The sequence below is a fragment of the Canis lupus genome, chromosome 27 (genome assembly GCF_003254725.2).
Source record: "Canis lupus dingo isolate Sandy chromosome 27, ASM325472v2, whole genome shotgun sequence".
Lineage (NCBI taxonomy): Eukaryota > Metazoa > Chordata > Mammalia > Carnivora > Canidae > Canis > Canis lupus.
In genome coordinates, this window is record NC_064269.1 from 15,443,903 (window position 1) to 15,456,302 (window position 12,400).

General features: G+C 34.5%; 1 long non-coding RNA gene across 2 annotated transcripts in view; it reads left to right on the top strand.

Moving 5' to 3' along the window:
* Positions 1-515: 515 nt before the first annotated feature.
* LOC112665605 (uncharacterized) overlaps positions 516-12,400 on the top strand; it is a 33,859-nt gene continuing 21,974 nt past the window's right edge. For both annotated transcript variants that reach the window (XR_003140488.2, XR_003140487.3), the window contains exons 1-2: positions 516-666; positions 6,759-6,828. This is a non-coding gene — a long non-coding RNA (uncharacterized LOC112665605). The remainder of the gene's footprint in view (positions 667-6,758; positions 6,829-12,400) is intronic.

The window sequence follows — 12,400 nt, forward strand, 5'->3', positions numbered from 1 at the left end:
AACTAGCTAAAAGACCATTTTCAAAACATAGATGAAACCAGCTCTCTCATACAGACAGATATAAAAATGCACACGTTAAAGATTTTATTCTAATCCTTAATCATGAGGGGACCAGGCAGATGTTATAATTAGTTTATAGATAAGAAATATGTAAAAACTGTTTTATCCAGGGAAGGAGGGAAGACAATTGAACCTCTACAGGCAGAACAGAATTTGCATTATTTGTCATTTCTATCAGCTACTATCTTGGTCTATTTGCACTTCTATAACAAATAGACCATAAACTGGGTGGCTTATAAACAACAGAAATTTATTTTTCACAGTACTGGAGTCTAGGAAATCCAATATCAAGGCACCAGCTACCTAGATCACCATCTTTTCTTTGTAACTCCACATTGAGGAAAAGGCAATGACATCTTGCCAGGCTGCTTTTAGAAGGGCACTAATTCCATTCATGAAGATTCTACCCTTATGTCCTAATCACCTCATAAAGGCCCCACTTCATAATACCATCACCTTGGGAGTAAGGTTTCAACATATGAATTTGAGGCAGGGGGACACAAAGAGAGCATAGTGGTTACCTGCGATGTACTGCATTACAAAATAAAACAGCTCAAAGACAATCGAAGAGTTGATTTAGATAATCTGGAGGGGGGTCTTCCAAAGGTATATAAGTGTATTTTTTTCCTATAAGACTGGTGATTTCATTTTGAAATATATAATTGATTCAAGACATGATATTTTAACTTGTAAGTTATTAAATAATTTGATTATTGGTATGCAGTAGTTGAGTACTTCAAAACAAGCTGATTTATTCCATGTATATATTTGGTTTATTAGATTTGTAAGAATTGCTCTGATAGCATTAATGGCCTTTCAATTCTACATGCATCTTACAGCTCTTAGAGCTGGAATTATAATCGAGACCTCTTTCCATATTTACCATTCGGCTTTCCAAATTATGCTTAAGAATTAGAATGGTAGTGTCTTTTGTCAGCTTCTAAAGAGGTAACCTAGTGGGTGACCACAAATTAGAGAGCTTGCAACAGTTCAGACATGTAGAATAGTGTTTCTCAGTCTTTATTCTCCTACAATTTATATGATCTTGCTTCCATAAATAAATACCACTTGCACTTTTATTTATATAGAATTATGTCATATTTATGTAGAATTATGTCATAACACATAACAATTATGTTATTATTTATGAAGTTTAATTCAATATTACAGTTACACATTTTAAAATTTTGTTTAAGCTCTGATGTCTTTTTTTTTTTAAGATTTTTTATTTAATTATTCATGAGAGACACACAGAGAGAGGCAGAGACACTGGCAGAGGGAGAAGCAGGCTCCATGCAGGGAGCCCGATGTGGGACTCGATCCCGGGACTCCAGGATCACGCCCTGGTCTGAAGGCAGGTGCTAAACCACTGAGCCACCCAGGGATCCCAAGCTCTGATGTCTTTGAAGTCATAGATTCAATATACTGTTTTTCTAAAATTATTTTTAAATATATAATCATTATAGGTATAAGTGATTATCAATGGACTACCTGCCATTACCTTATACAGCACTGCATGTGTACAGAACCCATTCTGAGAAACCCTGAGAGGAAGAGGGAAGGTCTATTATGGTGGGTAAAAATACATTAAAAAGAGCACAGAGCTTTCACATAATTGTCAGGTTCAGGGTCATTACTTTTCAGTTCCATTTTCAACTGAAGATAGAATGCAAGAAGGTTATAGCTCTAATGACCCCGGAAATTGAACAACCAACATGTATAAACATTATTAGAATGAATTAACTTATTTGAATGCATTTTATAAACTACAAAAGATAAACGAAATAATTTAAAACACTGAAGAGTTTCAGAAATTCACAGCAAGTCCTGCCATGGTTGTGGGATAAGCAAAGATTTCTACAATGTATAAATTATTAAGGAAGACTATATAATTTTTTAAAGTTTAGATGAAGTAGAAAGGTAAGTCCTAAAATTTAATGCATGCTTTGAATTAATGTCTTATTTCTTTACTTTTTGAAAAAAAAGTTGACACTTTTTGAAATATAAAGTTGATATTTACAAATAGTCCATTAAAAATTGTAGCTCTTTTAAAAAATGCATGAGTAGCATCTCTCAGTTCCTCACTTGTGATGAGACTGCCAATCACCAAGTCTGTGTGTTAATGATGTCCCATTATCTCACTGTTGTCATAGGCCCAGAATTACTCCTTTACATTCATGAATTAAGTCTGGAAAGTTCATTCATAATTCAGGGCTGGCAATTTTCTCAAGAATGAATTTGAGGAAAAGATGTAATGTCTCATACAGTCTTTAATAGTTGAGATTCTTTGCCTAAGTGATATACTTTGTATAAGATCCTTCAAGTTTAGGGTTTTCTTGTTTTAAGTTTCAAGAATCAAATATTGTGCCAACTACTTAAGATTGAAAATATTAATGTATCTGGATACTCTCCCAACTATAATCTTGAGGCCATGGTGGTGCTAAAATTATGCCTCCACGCATCCATTTTATGCAACATAGTGCGACTTGAATTGATAAGAACAAAATAGGCTGACATAACAGTGAGACAAAGAGAACATTTTCTTTCTTTTTTAAAAAAAAAGATTTTATTTATTCATTCATGAGAGACAGAGAGAGAAAGAGGCAGAGACACAGGCAGAGGAAGAAGCAGGCTTTCCACAGGAGCCTGATGTGGGACTGGATTCTGAACCCTGGGATCACACTCTGAGTCAAAGGCCAATGCTCAACCACTGAGCACCCAGGCATCCCAAAGAGAACATTTTCTAAAGTAGGTAGTACTAAAGTAAGTAGTAGCATGACTACATGAACTTCATGATAAATGAAACAACTTCATGTTTGAAAAGTTGAGCACCTATTTTCAAATTCAGTTTTATATTACTGCCAAAAATTTTAGAATCCTTTACTTTCCAGATTTGGACTCCTGGCTCTTTCTTAGTTTGCTTCCATCCTTCTCTTCTGGGAAAACTTGCTTTGCTTTATAGACTCTTCTCCTGTGATATTTCCTATTACTGATTCCTCATTCTATTACTTACCCTGAATTCAATTTCCAGAAAATGCTCAATTTCCAGAGATAGAACAAGTTGACTGTTTGTTGTTTTCTACCGAAGTGCACTTTGTGTCATTTCATTTAGGTATAACCCCATAAATATTATATAACCCCATAAATATTATATAACCAAGTATATGATTCAAAATCAAAAGCAAAACTCCTACTAAAATTCCTTCATTTCAGGCAGCCGGGGTGGCTCAGTGGTTTAGTGCTGCCTTCAGCCCAGGACCTGAACCTGGAGACCCCGGATTGAGTCCCACGTTGGGCTCCCTGAATGAGGCCTGCTTTTCCCTCTGCCTGTGTCTCTGCCTCTCTCTCTCTGTGTCTCTCATGAATAAATAAAATCTAAAAATAAAAAATAAAATAAATTCATTTAATTTCTATTGTGAGCTATATCCATTTTGGAGAATTACTTTACTTGCATATTTTAAAAAGAGGAAAAGATAACAAGGTAACTGTTTAACTTAGTCAAACAAACAAATTTTTCACTGTATAGACAGTCATTATATATAACTATGTTTATGAGCTGTCCCATTATACAGCATATCAATTTATTATTTCTTTCAACATAACTACTTTTTGGGGATTATAAATGAGGCAAATTTTAAGGTATAATTATTGCTTATAACAACCCAAGGCAATTAAAACAAACTCTTTGATTCATTTATTTGCATTAGATTATTCTTATTTTCATGTTATCCATTTTAAGTTTAAATACAGCGAATTCAACAAACTGCTCAGTGGAAGTGTAGACCTATTACATTAGTGTGGAATCATATCACTTTGTATCAGAAAAGTGTTATTCATTATTCAGATGCTTAAAGCTAGAATCAAATCTTTTCCATGCAAATAATATCAATATTAAACTTACTTCAGAAACAAAGTGTTTTAATTTAATACTGTAAGTTGTTTAACAAAGAGCAGAACTAGATAGAATAATTTTCTGATACTTATGAAATAATTTAACCTTTGGATATGGCATCCACACTTTCAGAAAACAACAAAGGATCAGGATGTATTGTTACATTAAGATATATGATGAAACATTATTAGAAGCTACAATTTTTTGGGTGGCTCTGATGGGCCTGGCATTGAACTATGCTATTTTCCAAAACAATCCCATTTAATTGTTATTTTTAACATTATTCCAAATGTTAATTTCAACATACTTTAATTAAGAGAATTTTAAAGTCAACAAGGGTTCTTTTCTTTATTTAGTAAATGCTGTAGTATTATATTTTAATATAAATTAATTTAGTCATAAATTTAATCTGTTACTTTCTTCTATATTTCTATCCTATTTTATTATTAATATTCATTGAACCATGATCTTCCAGGGTATGATTCATACATGGACAGTTTGGGCTTACTCAATATGGACAACTCTATCATTTTCCTAACCCTTTATTGCTCTTAGTATGAACCATCCTACTTTATAGCAAATCACACTCAGTAACTAAGGAATCAGAATATTTGATGTAAATACTCATTAGTCATTTTCACTATGCACAAGCCATTCAATACACTTTAAGGAACACACCTTACTCAAAAAACTTTATATTCTTTTTGTATTGCTGTGTAACATATTTATTACCATAAACTTAGCAGCTGAAAAGAATATATATTTATTATCTCAGTTTCCATTGGTCAGAAGTCAAGGAGGGCATAGCTGGGTTCTCTGCTCAGGATCTTACGAGGCTAAAATTAAAGTGTAAGCTAAAATGTGTTTTTATCTGTAGTGTGGGGTCTTTTCCCAAGCTTATTCAGGTTGTTGGCAGAATTCAAATCCTTAAAGTTGTACAATAGAGACCTTCATTTTCTTGCTGGCTGCTGGTGGTTCTCAGTTTCTAGAAGCAATGCCCAAGTCCTCTACATGTGGGCCTTTTACAACATGGCAACCTTCTTCCTAATTAAAGTCCAACTGCAGAATCTCTTTAAGCTTGTCAGAGCAGGATCTTACATAATGTAATGAAATCCCAGATGCGACTGTCCTCTCATATTCACAAGTGCTACCTATACTTAAGGGGCAAGGATAATACACAGAGCAGTACAGCAGGAGACAGGAATCTTGGAGGTCATCTTGGAATTTCTAAGTCAAATTAGAAACTAGAGGGATATCAGAAACATTTATCAATGGGGATCCCTGGGTGGCTCAGCGGTTTAGTTTAGTGCCTGACTTGGACCCAGGGTGTGACCTTGGGGTCCCGGAATCGCGTCCCATATTGGGCGCCCTGCATGGAGCCTGCTTCCCCCTCTGCCTGTGTCTCTGCCTCTCTCTCTCTCTCAGTCTGTGTCTCTCATGAATAAATAAATAAAATATTTTTAAAAAGAAACATTTATCAAGATTTTTATGTGTACTAGATGCCATGTCAGGCCTTGAGTTACAAAGATAAACAATATAAGGTCTTTGACACAGAGGACACTTAGGTGGACACTGAAGTATTACAATGTAATCATAGAGAATCTTCACAATACATGTAATTATAGCCAGCTTTATCCATTTCTAGGTCTGTGAAGATTTTAAGGGATGTTTTTATTCCTAGGGTAAGGACACACTGGCTTTCAGTCTTTCTCCCTCTTTCTATCTCAATAAATATTTGCTGTCTTATCTTTTACTTTTATAAATATCATTGGGAGAAAGCTATAGTAGACCTACTTAATATGCAGATACAGCAATACTTATGTATTGTTAATTGAAAGTCAAAGCATCAAAAGAACAAAGAAAAGAACAGCTTGAATGTACAAATGTGATTCGTGTGCTGAACTAAATAGAATATTAGGAAATCAAATCCATATGTTTTTTGTTGCACATTTTCGTTTTTTGTTTCCAAAGAAGTATTCCTTAAACTTTAAATCAGTTGACATCTCTAATTAGTGGCCTTTGTTGATTTTTAAAAAAGATTTACTTATTATGTTAGAGAGAGAGAGAGACAGAGAGTGCACAGGGTGGATGAGCATAGAGAGAGGAGGAGAGAATCCTAGGCAGACACCACACTGAGCATGGAGCCGGTTTGGGGGCTCAATAACACAACTGTGAGGTCATGACCTGAGCCAAAACCAAGAGTCAGAGGCTTAACTGACTGACTTAACTGACTTAATTGATCACCCAGGTGCCTCCTTTGTTGATTTTCAGAGTGTTTTACTATTGATAAGCTGAAATATTAAAGCATTCATGGTTTATTTAAAGAAAGTGATGGTATTTTATTCCTGGCATGAATTGGTATCATATGCAGTCTATAATAACTCACATTATTAGGACCAAAATTCTGCCTCTTCTCTAGGGAAAAATATTTACTGAGTTACTGGTTAAAACACTTTTAAAAAAAGTAAAAATATGCTCCTCCAGTATCAGAAGAAATTGGGAAATAAGGAACATTTAGAAAAGTACTGTCTGTGAGTTGGAATATTTCAAAATTAAAATCTTTACTAAAAATATCCCAAATGTTTTACCCACACTCAAAAATCATAAGTTACTTGAGAAACCATATAATTTATGATTAAAAAGAAGACTTCTAAAATTCATTCTTTCTACTCATGACTGAGGCTGAATTCACAAGGACATTTGAATTGAGATGCATAGAACAGTAGCTATAAATATTTTTGGCCCATGAGTCACATTGCAGAGGCAGAAAAGTGTCTCACTTTTATTTTTCCTTTCCTTGTTGTAGAGAGAAAACTATCTCCCCCAGACTGGTTCATTTTGAATGACTGAGTCTCAACTTTTGGAGCCAGGCAAGTGTAAGCCTTCTTCTTTAATCATAAATAAAAAATAAAAAGGTAATGAAAACCTAAATAGATAATATAGTTATAAGAGCCAATATGAAGGAATAACAATAATAATTTAAAAACTATATTGAGGTAACTTCCTTCTACCTCTACTTTCTTGAGGATTTTTATCATGAATGGATGTTGTTACTTTGTCAAATGCTTTTCCCACATCTATTGAAATTATATTGTGGTTCTTATCCTTTCTTTTATTAATGAGGTATACCACACTGATTGCTTTGCTGATATTGAATCACCCATGCAACCCAGGAATAAATCCCACTTGATCAGTGAATGATTTTTTTAAAAAAATGTATTGTTGGATCTAGTTTGCTAGTATTTAATTGAAAATTTTTGCATCCATGTACATCAGGGATATTGGCCTGTAGTCCTCCTTTTTAAAAGAGCCTTTATCTGGTTTTAGTATCCAGGTAATGCTGGCCTCATAGAATGAATTTGGACGTTTTTCTTCCTTTTCTATTTTTTTGAAGTAGTTTGAGAAGAAAAGGCATTAGCTTTTCTTTAAATGCTTAGTAGAATTCACCTGTGAAGCCTTGCACATTTGTCAGGAGTTTTTTGATTACTGATTCAATTTATTTGATGGTTATGTCTGTTCAAGTTTTCAATTTCTTCCTGTTTAAGTTTTAGTAGTTTATATGTTTGTAGGAATTTATCCATTTCTTCCAAGTGGTTCAATTTGTTGGCATATAGTTTTTCATAATATTCTCCTATAATTGTTTGTATTTCTGTGGTGTTGGTTGTTATTTCTCCTCTTTCATTTGTGATTATATTTATTTGGATCCTTTCACTTTTCTTTTGGTAAGTCTGGCTACAGGTTTACAAATTTTATTAATTTTCTCAAAGAACTAGTGCCTGGTCTCATTGATCTGTTTTATTATTTTTTCATTTCTACATCATTTATTTCTGCTCTATTATCTATTATATCCTTCCCTCTGTTGGCTTTTGGCATCATTTGTTGTTCTTTTTCTAGTTCCATTACATATAAGGTTAGGTTGTTTATTAGAGGTTTTTCTTGACTCTTAAGGTAGGCCTGTATTACTATATACTTCCCTCTTAAAATCACTTTTGCTATATCCAAAGGTTTGGACCATTGTGTTTTCATTTGCATTTTTTACTATGCATTTAAAAAAACTTTTTTCTTTGATTTCTTGGCTCACCCATTCATTGTTTAGTAGCATGTTATTTAAACTCTATGTATTTGTGTCTTCCTAAATTTTTTCTTGTGGTTGGCTTCCAGTTCCATAGTATGGTCAGAAAAAGTATGTGATATGATTTCAATCTTTTTGTATTTGTTAAGGCCTGTTTTGTGACCTAATATGTGATCTTCTCTGAATATCCCATGTATACTTGAAAAGAATGTGTATTCTGTTTTTTTAGGATCGACTATTCTGAATACATCTGTTAAGTCTATCTGCTCTAGTGTGTCATCCCAAAACATTGTTTGTTTATTTTCTGTTTAGATGATCTGTTCCTAGATGTAAGTGGGATGTTAAAGTCCCCTACTATTATTGTGTTATGAATTAGTTCCTTTCTGTTTGTTATTAATTATTTTATATATTTAAGTGCTCCCATGTTGGGCACATAAATATTTACAATTATTATATATTCTTATTGGATTGTCCCCTTTCTGATTATAAAAGGCCATATATGAAAAACCTGCAGGTAATATCAACCTCAGTGGGGAAAAACTCAGTTTTTCCCCTTTAGTCAGGAATAAGATAGGGATGTCCACTCTCACTGTTGTTATTTAACATAGTACTAGAAGTCCTAGCCACAGTAATCAGACCAACACAGAAATAAAGGCATTCAAATCAGGAGGAGGAAGTAAAACTTTCACTATTTGCAGATGATATAATTCTCCATATAGAAAAACCAAACACTTCACCAAAAAACTGCCAGAACTGATAAATGAATTCAGCAAAGTTGCAGGATACAAAATCAACATAGAGAAATATGTTGTATTTCCATACAGCAATAATGAAGCAGCAGAAAGATAAATTAAGGAATTAACCCCATTTATAATTGCACCAAAAACAGTAAGACATAATCAAGAGGTGAGGGACCTGTACTCTAAAAACTATAAAACACAGATGAAACAAATTGAAGATAACACAAAGAAATGGAAAGATATTCCATGTTCATGAATAGGAAAAACAAATATTATTAAGATGTCTATACTACCCAAAGTAATCTATACATTCAATACAGTCTCTAACAAAATACCAACAGCATTTTTCACAGGGCTAGAACAAACAATTCTAAAATTTGTATAGAACTTCAAAAGACCCTGAATAGCTAAAGCAACCTTGAAAAAAAAGAAAAACAAAGGTGGAGGCATCACAATTACAGACTTCAAGTTATATTAAAAAGCTGTAGTCATCAAGACAGTATGATACTGGCACAAAAACAGACACAGAGATCAATGGAACAGAATAGAAAACCTGGAAATAAACCCAAACTATATGGTCAATTAGTCTTTGACAAAGGAGGAAAGACTATCCAATTGACAAAAGACAGTCTCTTTAATAAATGGTATTGGGAAAACTGGACAGCCACATGCAAAAGAATGGAACTGGGCCACTTTCTTACCTCATACACAAAAATCCTAGAGAACACAGATAGTAACTTCTTTGACACTGGTCATGGCAACATTTTTCTAGATATGTCTCCTGAGGGGAGAAAAGCAAAAAGGAAAACAAAAGTAAAAATAAACTACTGGAACTTTATCAAAATAAAAATCTCCTGGGGATTCCTGGGTGGCTCAGCAGTTTAGTACCTGCCTTCAGCCCAGGGCGTGATCCTGGAGTCCTGGGATCGAGTCCCGCATTGGGCTCCTTGCATGGAGCCTGCTTCTCCCTCGGCCTGTGTCTCTGCCTCTCTCTCTCTCTCTCTCTCTATCATGAATAAATTAAAAAATCTTTTAAAAAATAAAAATAATAATAAAAATCTCCTGTACAATGAAGGAAACAATCAACACAATAAAAAGGCAACCTTTGGAATGGGAAAAGATATTTTCAATTGGCGTATCTGATAAAGTGTCAGTATTCAAAATATATAAGGAACTTGTAAAACTCAACACTCAAAAAATAATCCAATTTTAAAAATTGCAGAAGACATGAATAGATATTTTTTCCAAAAAAAAAAAAAAAAAAACATACAGGTGGTCAACAGACACATGAAAAAATGTTTAACATCACTGATCATCAAGGAGATACAAATCAAAACTACAATGAGATATCACCTCATACCTGTCAGAATGGCTAAAGCCAGCAACACAAAAAACTACAAGTGTGATGAAAATGTGAAGAATGGAGAACCTTCTTGCACAACTGGTGGGAATGCAAACTGGTGCAGCTTCTCTGGAAAACAGTATGGAGTTTCCTTAAAAAGTTAAAAATAGAACTAGCCTATAATCCAGCAATTGCAATACTAGGTATTTATACAAGGAATACAAAAATACTAATTCAAAGGAATACATGCACCCTGATATTTATAGAAACATTATCTACAATGGTCAAATTATAGAAACAGCCCAAATGTCCATTGACTAATGAATGAATAAAGAAGGGTTGATGTATATGTTTACATATGTTTTTATATATTAAATGGAACATTAGCCACAAAAAAGAATGAAATTTTATCATTTGAAATGACTTAGATGGAGCTAGAGAGTATTATCTAAATGAAATAAGTTAGCCAGGAAAAGACAAATGCCATATGATTTCACTCATATGTGGCACGTACGAAACAAAACAAATGAGCAAAGAGAAAACAGAGAGACAAATCAAGAAACAGACTCTTGTCTATGGAGAAAAACTGATGGGGGCATGGGTTAAATAGGTGATGGGGATTTAGGAGTGCAGATGTTGTGACGTGCACAGGGTGATTATGAATCACTATATTGTACTGAAACTAATATTACACTGTATGTTAACTAATAGGAATTTAAATAAAGACTTAAAAAAACCTATATGATAACATTGACTCCTTGAAAAGAAGTGAAAACAAAAAAGAAATAAGAGGGGGAAAAGGGATGGGGCTTGGTTGTCTCAGTCAGTTAGTCTGCCTTCAGCTCAGGTAGGTCATGATCCCAGGGTACTGAGATCGAGTCCCACATCAGGTTCCCTGCTCAATGGGGAGCCTGATTTTCCCTTTCATGAATAAATAATAAATAAATAAATAAATAAATAAATAAATAAATAAATAAATAAATTCTTAAAAAAAAAAAAAGAAACCAGGGCAGCCTGGGTGGCTCAGCGGTTTAAGCACCTGCCTTCCTCCCAGGGCATGATCCTGGGGTCCCAAAATCGAGTCCCATGTAGGACTCCCTGCATGGAGCCTGCTCCTCCCTCTGCCTGTGTCTCTGCCTCTCTTTGTGTGTGTGTCTATCATGAATAAGTAAATAAAATCTTAAAAAAAAAAAGAACCTTAAAACAGTCTTAAGAGAATCTATTTGCAATTGGAATTGGAAGACAGAGAGAGAGAGAGCATGCACAAATGAAGAATAAAAAATTAATAAATTCATTTCATCCAGCACATGTTAGACACAGGAAACAAAATAGTGTCCAAAAATTCCATGGCCATTGTCCATTTAATTTAATGACTACTGACAGAAATAATTTAATAATTGTTCAAAAGAAGGTACAAGCTTATCTGGAGTCAGTGCCATGGAAGATTCCTACATGCTAGTACTAGCATGGCATGGGGGACTCACCAAGACTTGGGGCAGGAAGGAAGCTGCACTGCTATTTGAATGGTCTTCATGAGCAGAATTTTCTAGCTGAGGAGAGTGGAGGATAGACTGGGTGGAGAGTAAGTGTCACAAGCAGAGGAAAAGGCAGAAACAATACCTGAACTAAGGAAAGGCTTGATTTGCCAAAATGAAAGATGCAACGAGAACCAGAAAATTCATGAAAACAAACTAGTAGCCGGACATATGTGTGACTATCATAGAAGATGAAGATGGGCCACCAACATTCAGGCTTCCAAAGCAGTTCATATTTTTAAAAATACCAGTATTTTACTGGTCTCAGACATCTCCACACCTCCATATTCTGTTAGAATATTGTGTAATATTTATAAACACTTGCGGGAGAACACACTATGACCCAGGCTTTCATTTATTTCACCCCTTATCCTATCCTGTTATTTCTTCATCAGAAGTACTCACACTCCTGGATCACATATTTTAAACTTTCTCTTGGGTTTCTTTGTGTTTTACCTACTAACATCAGTATGTACTTTTTTTTTTAAAAAGATTTTATTTATTTATTCATGAGAGACACCGAGAGGGAGAGAGAGAAAGAGAGAGAGGCAGAGACACAGGCAGAGGGAGAAGCAGGCTCCGTGCAGGGAGCCTGACGTGGGACTTGATCCAGGGTCTCCAGGATCAGGCCCCGCCGGGCTGAAGGCGGCACTAAACCCCTGAGCCACCCTGGCTGACCCTCAGTATGTACTTCTAATGAATACATTTTTTAGCTTTTCTCTTGCTCTTGGACTTTATAAAAAAAAAAAAAATAGTACT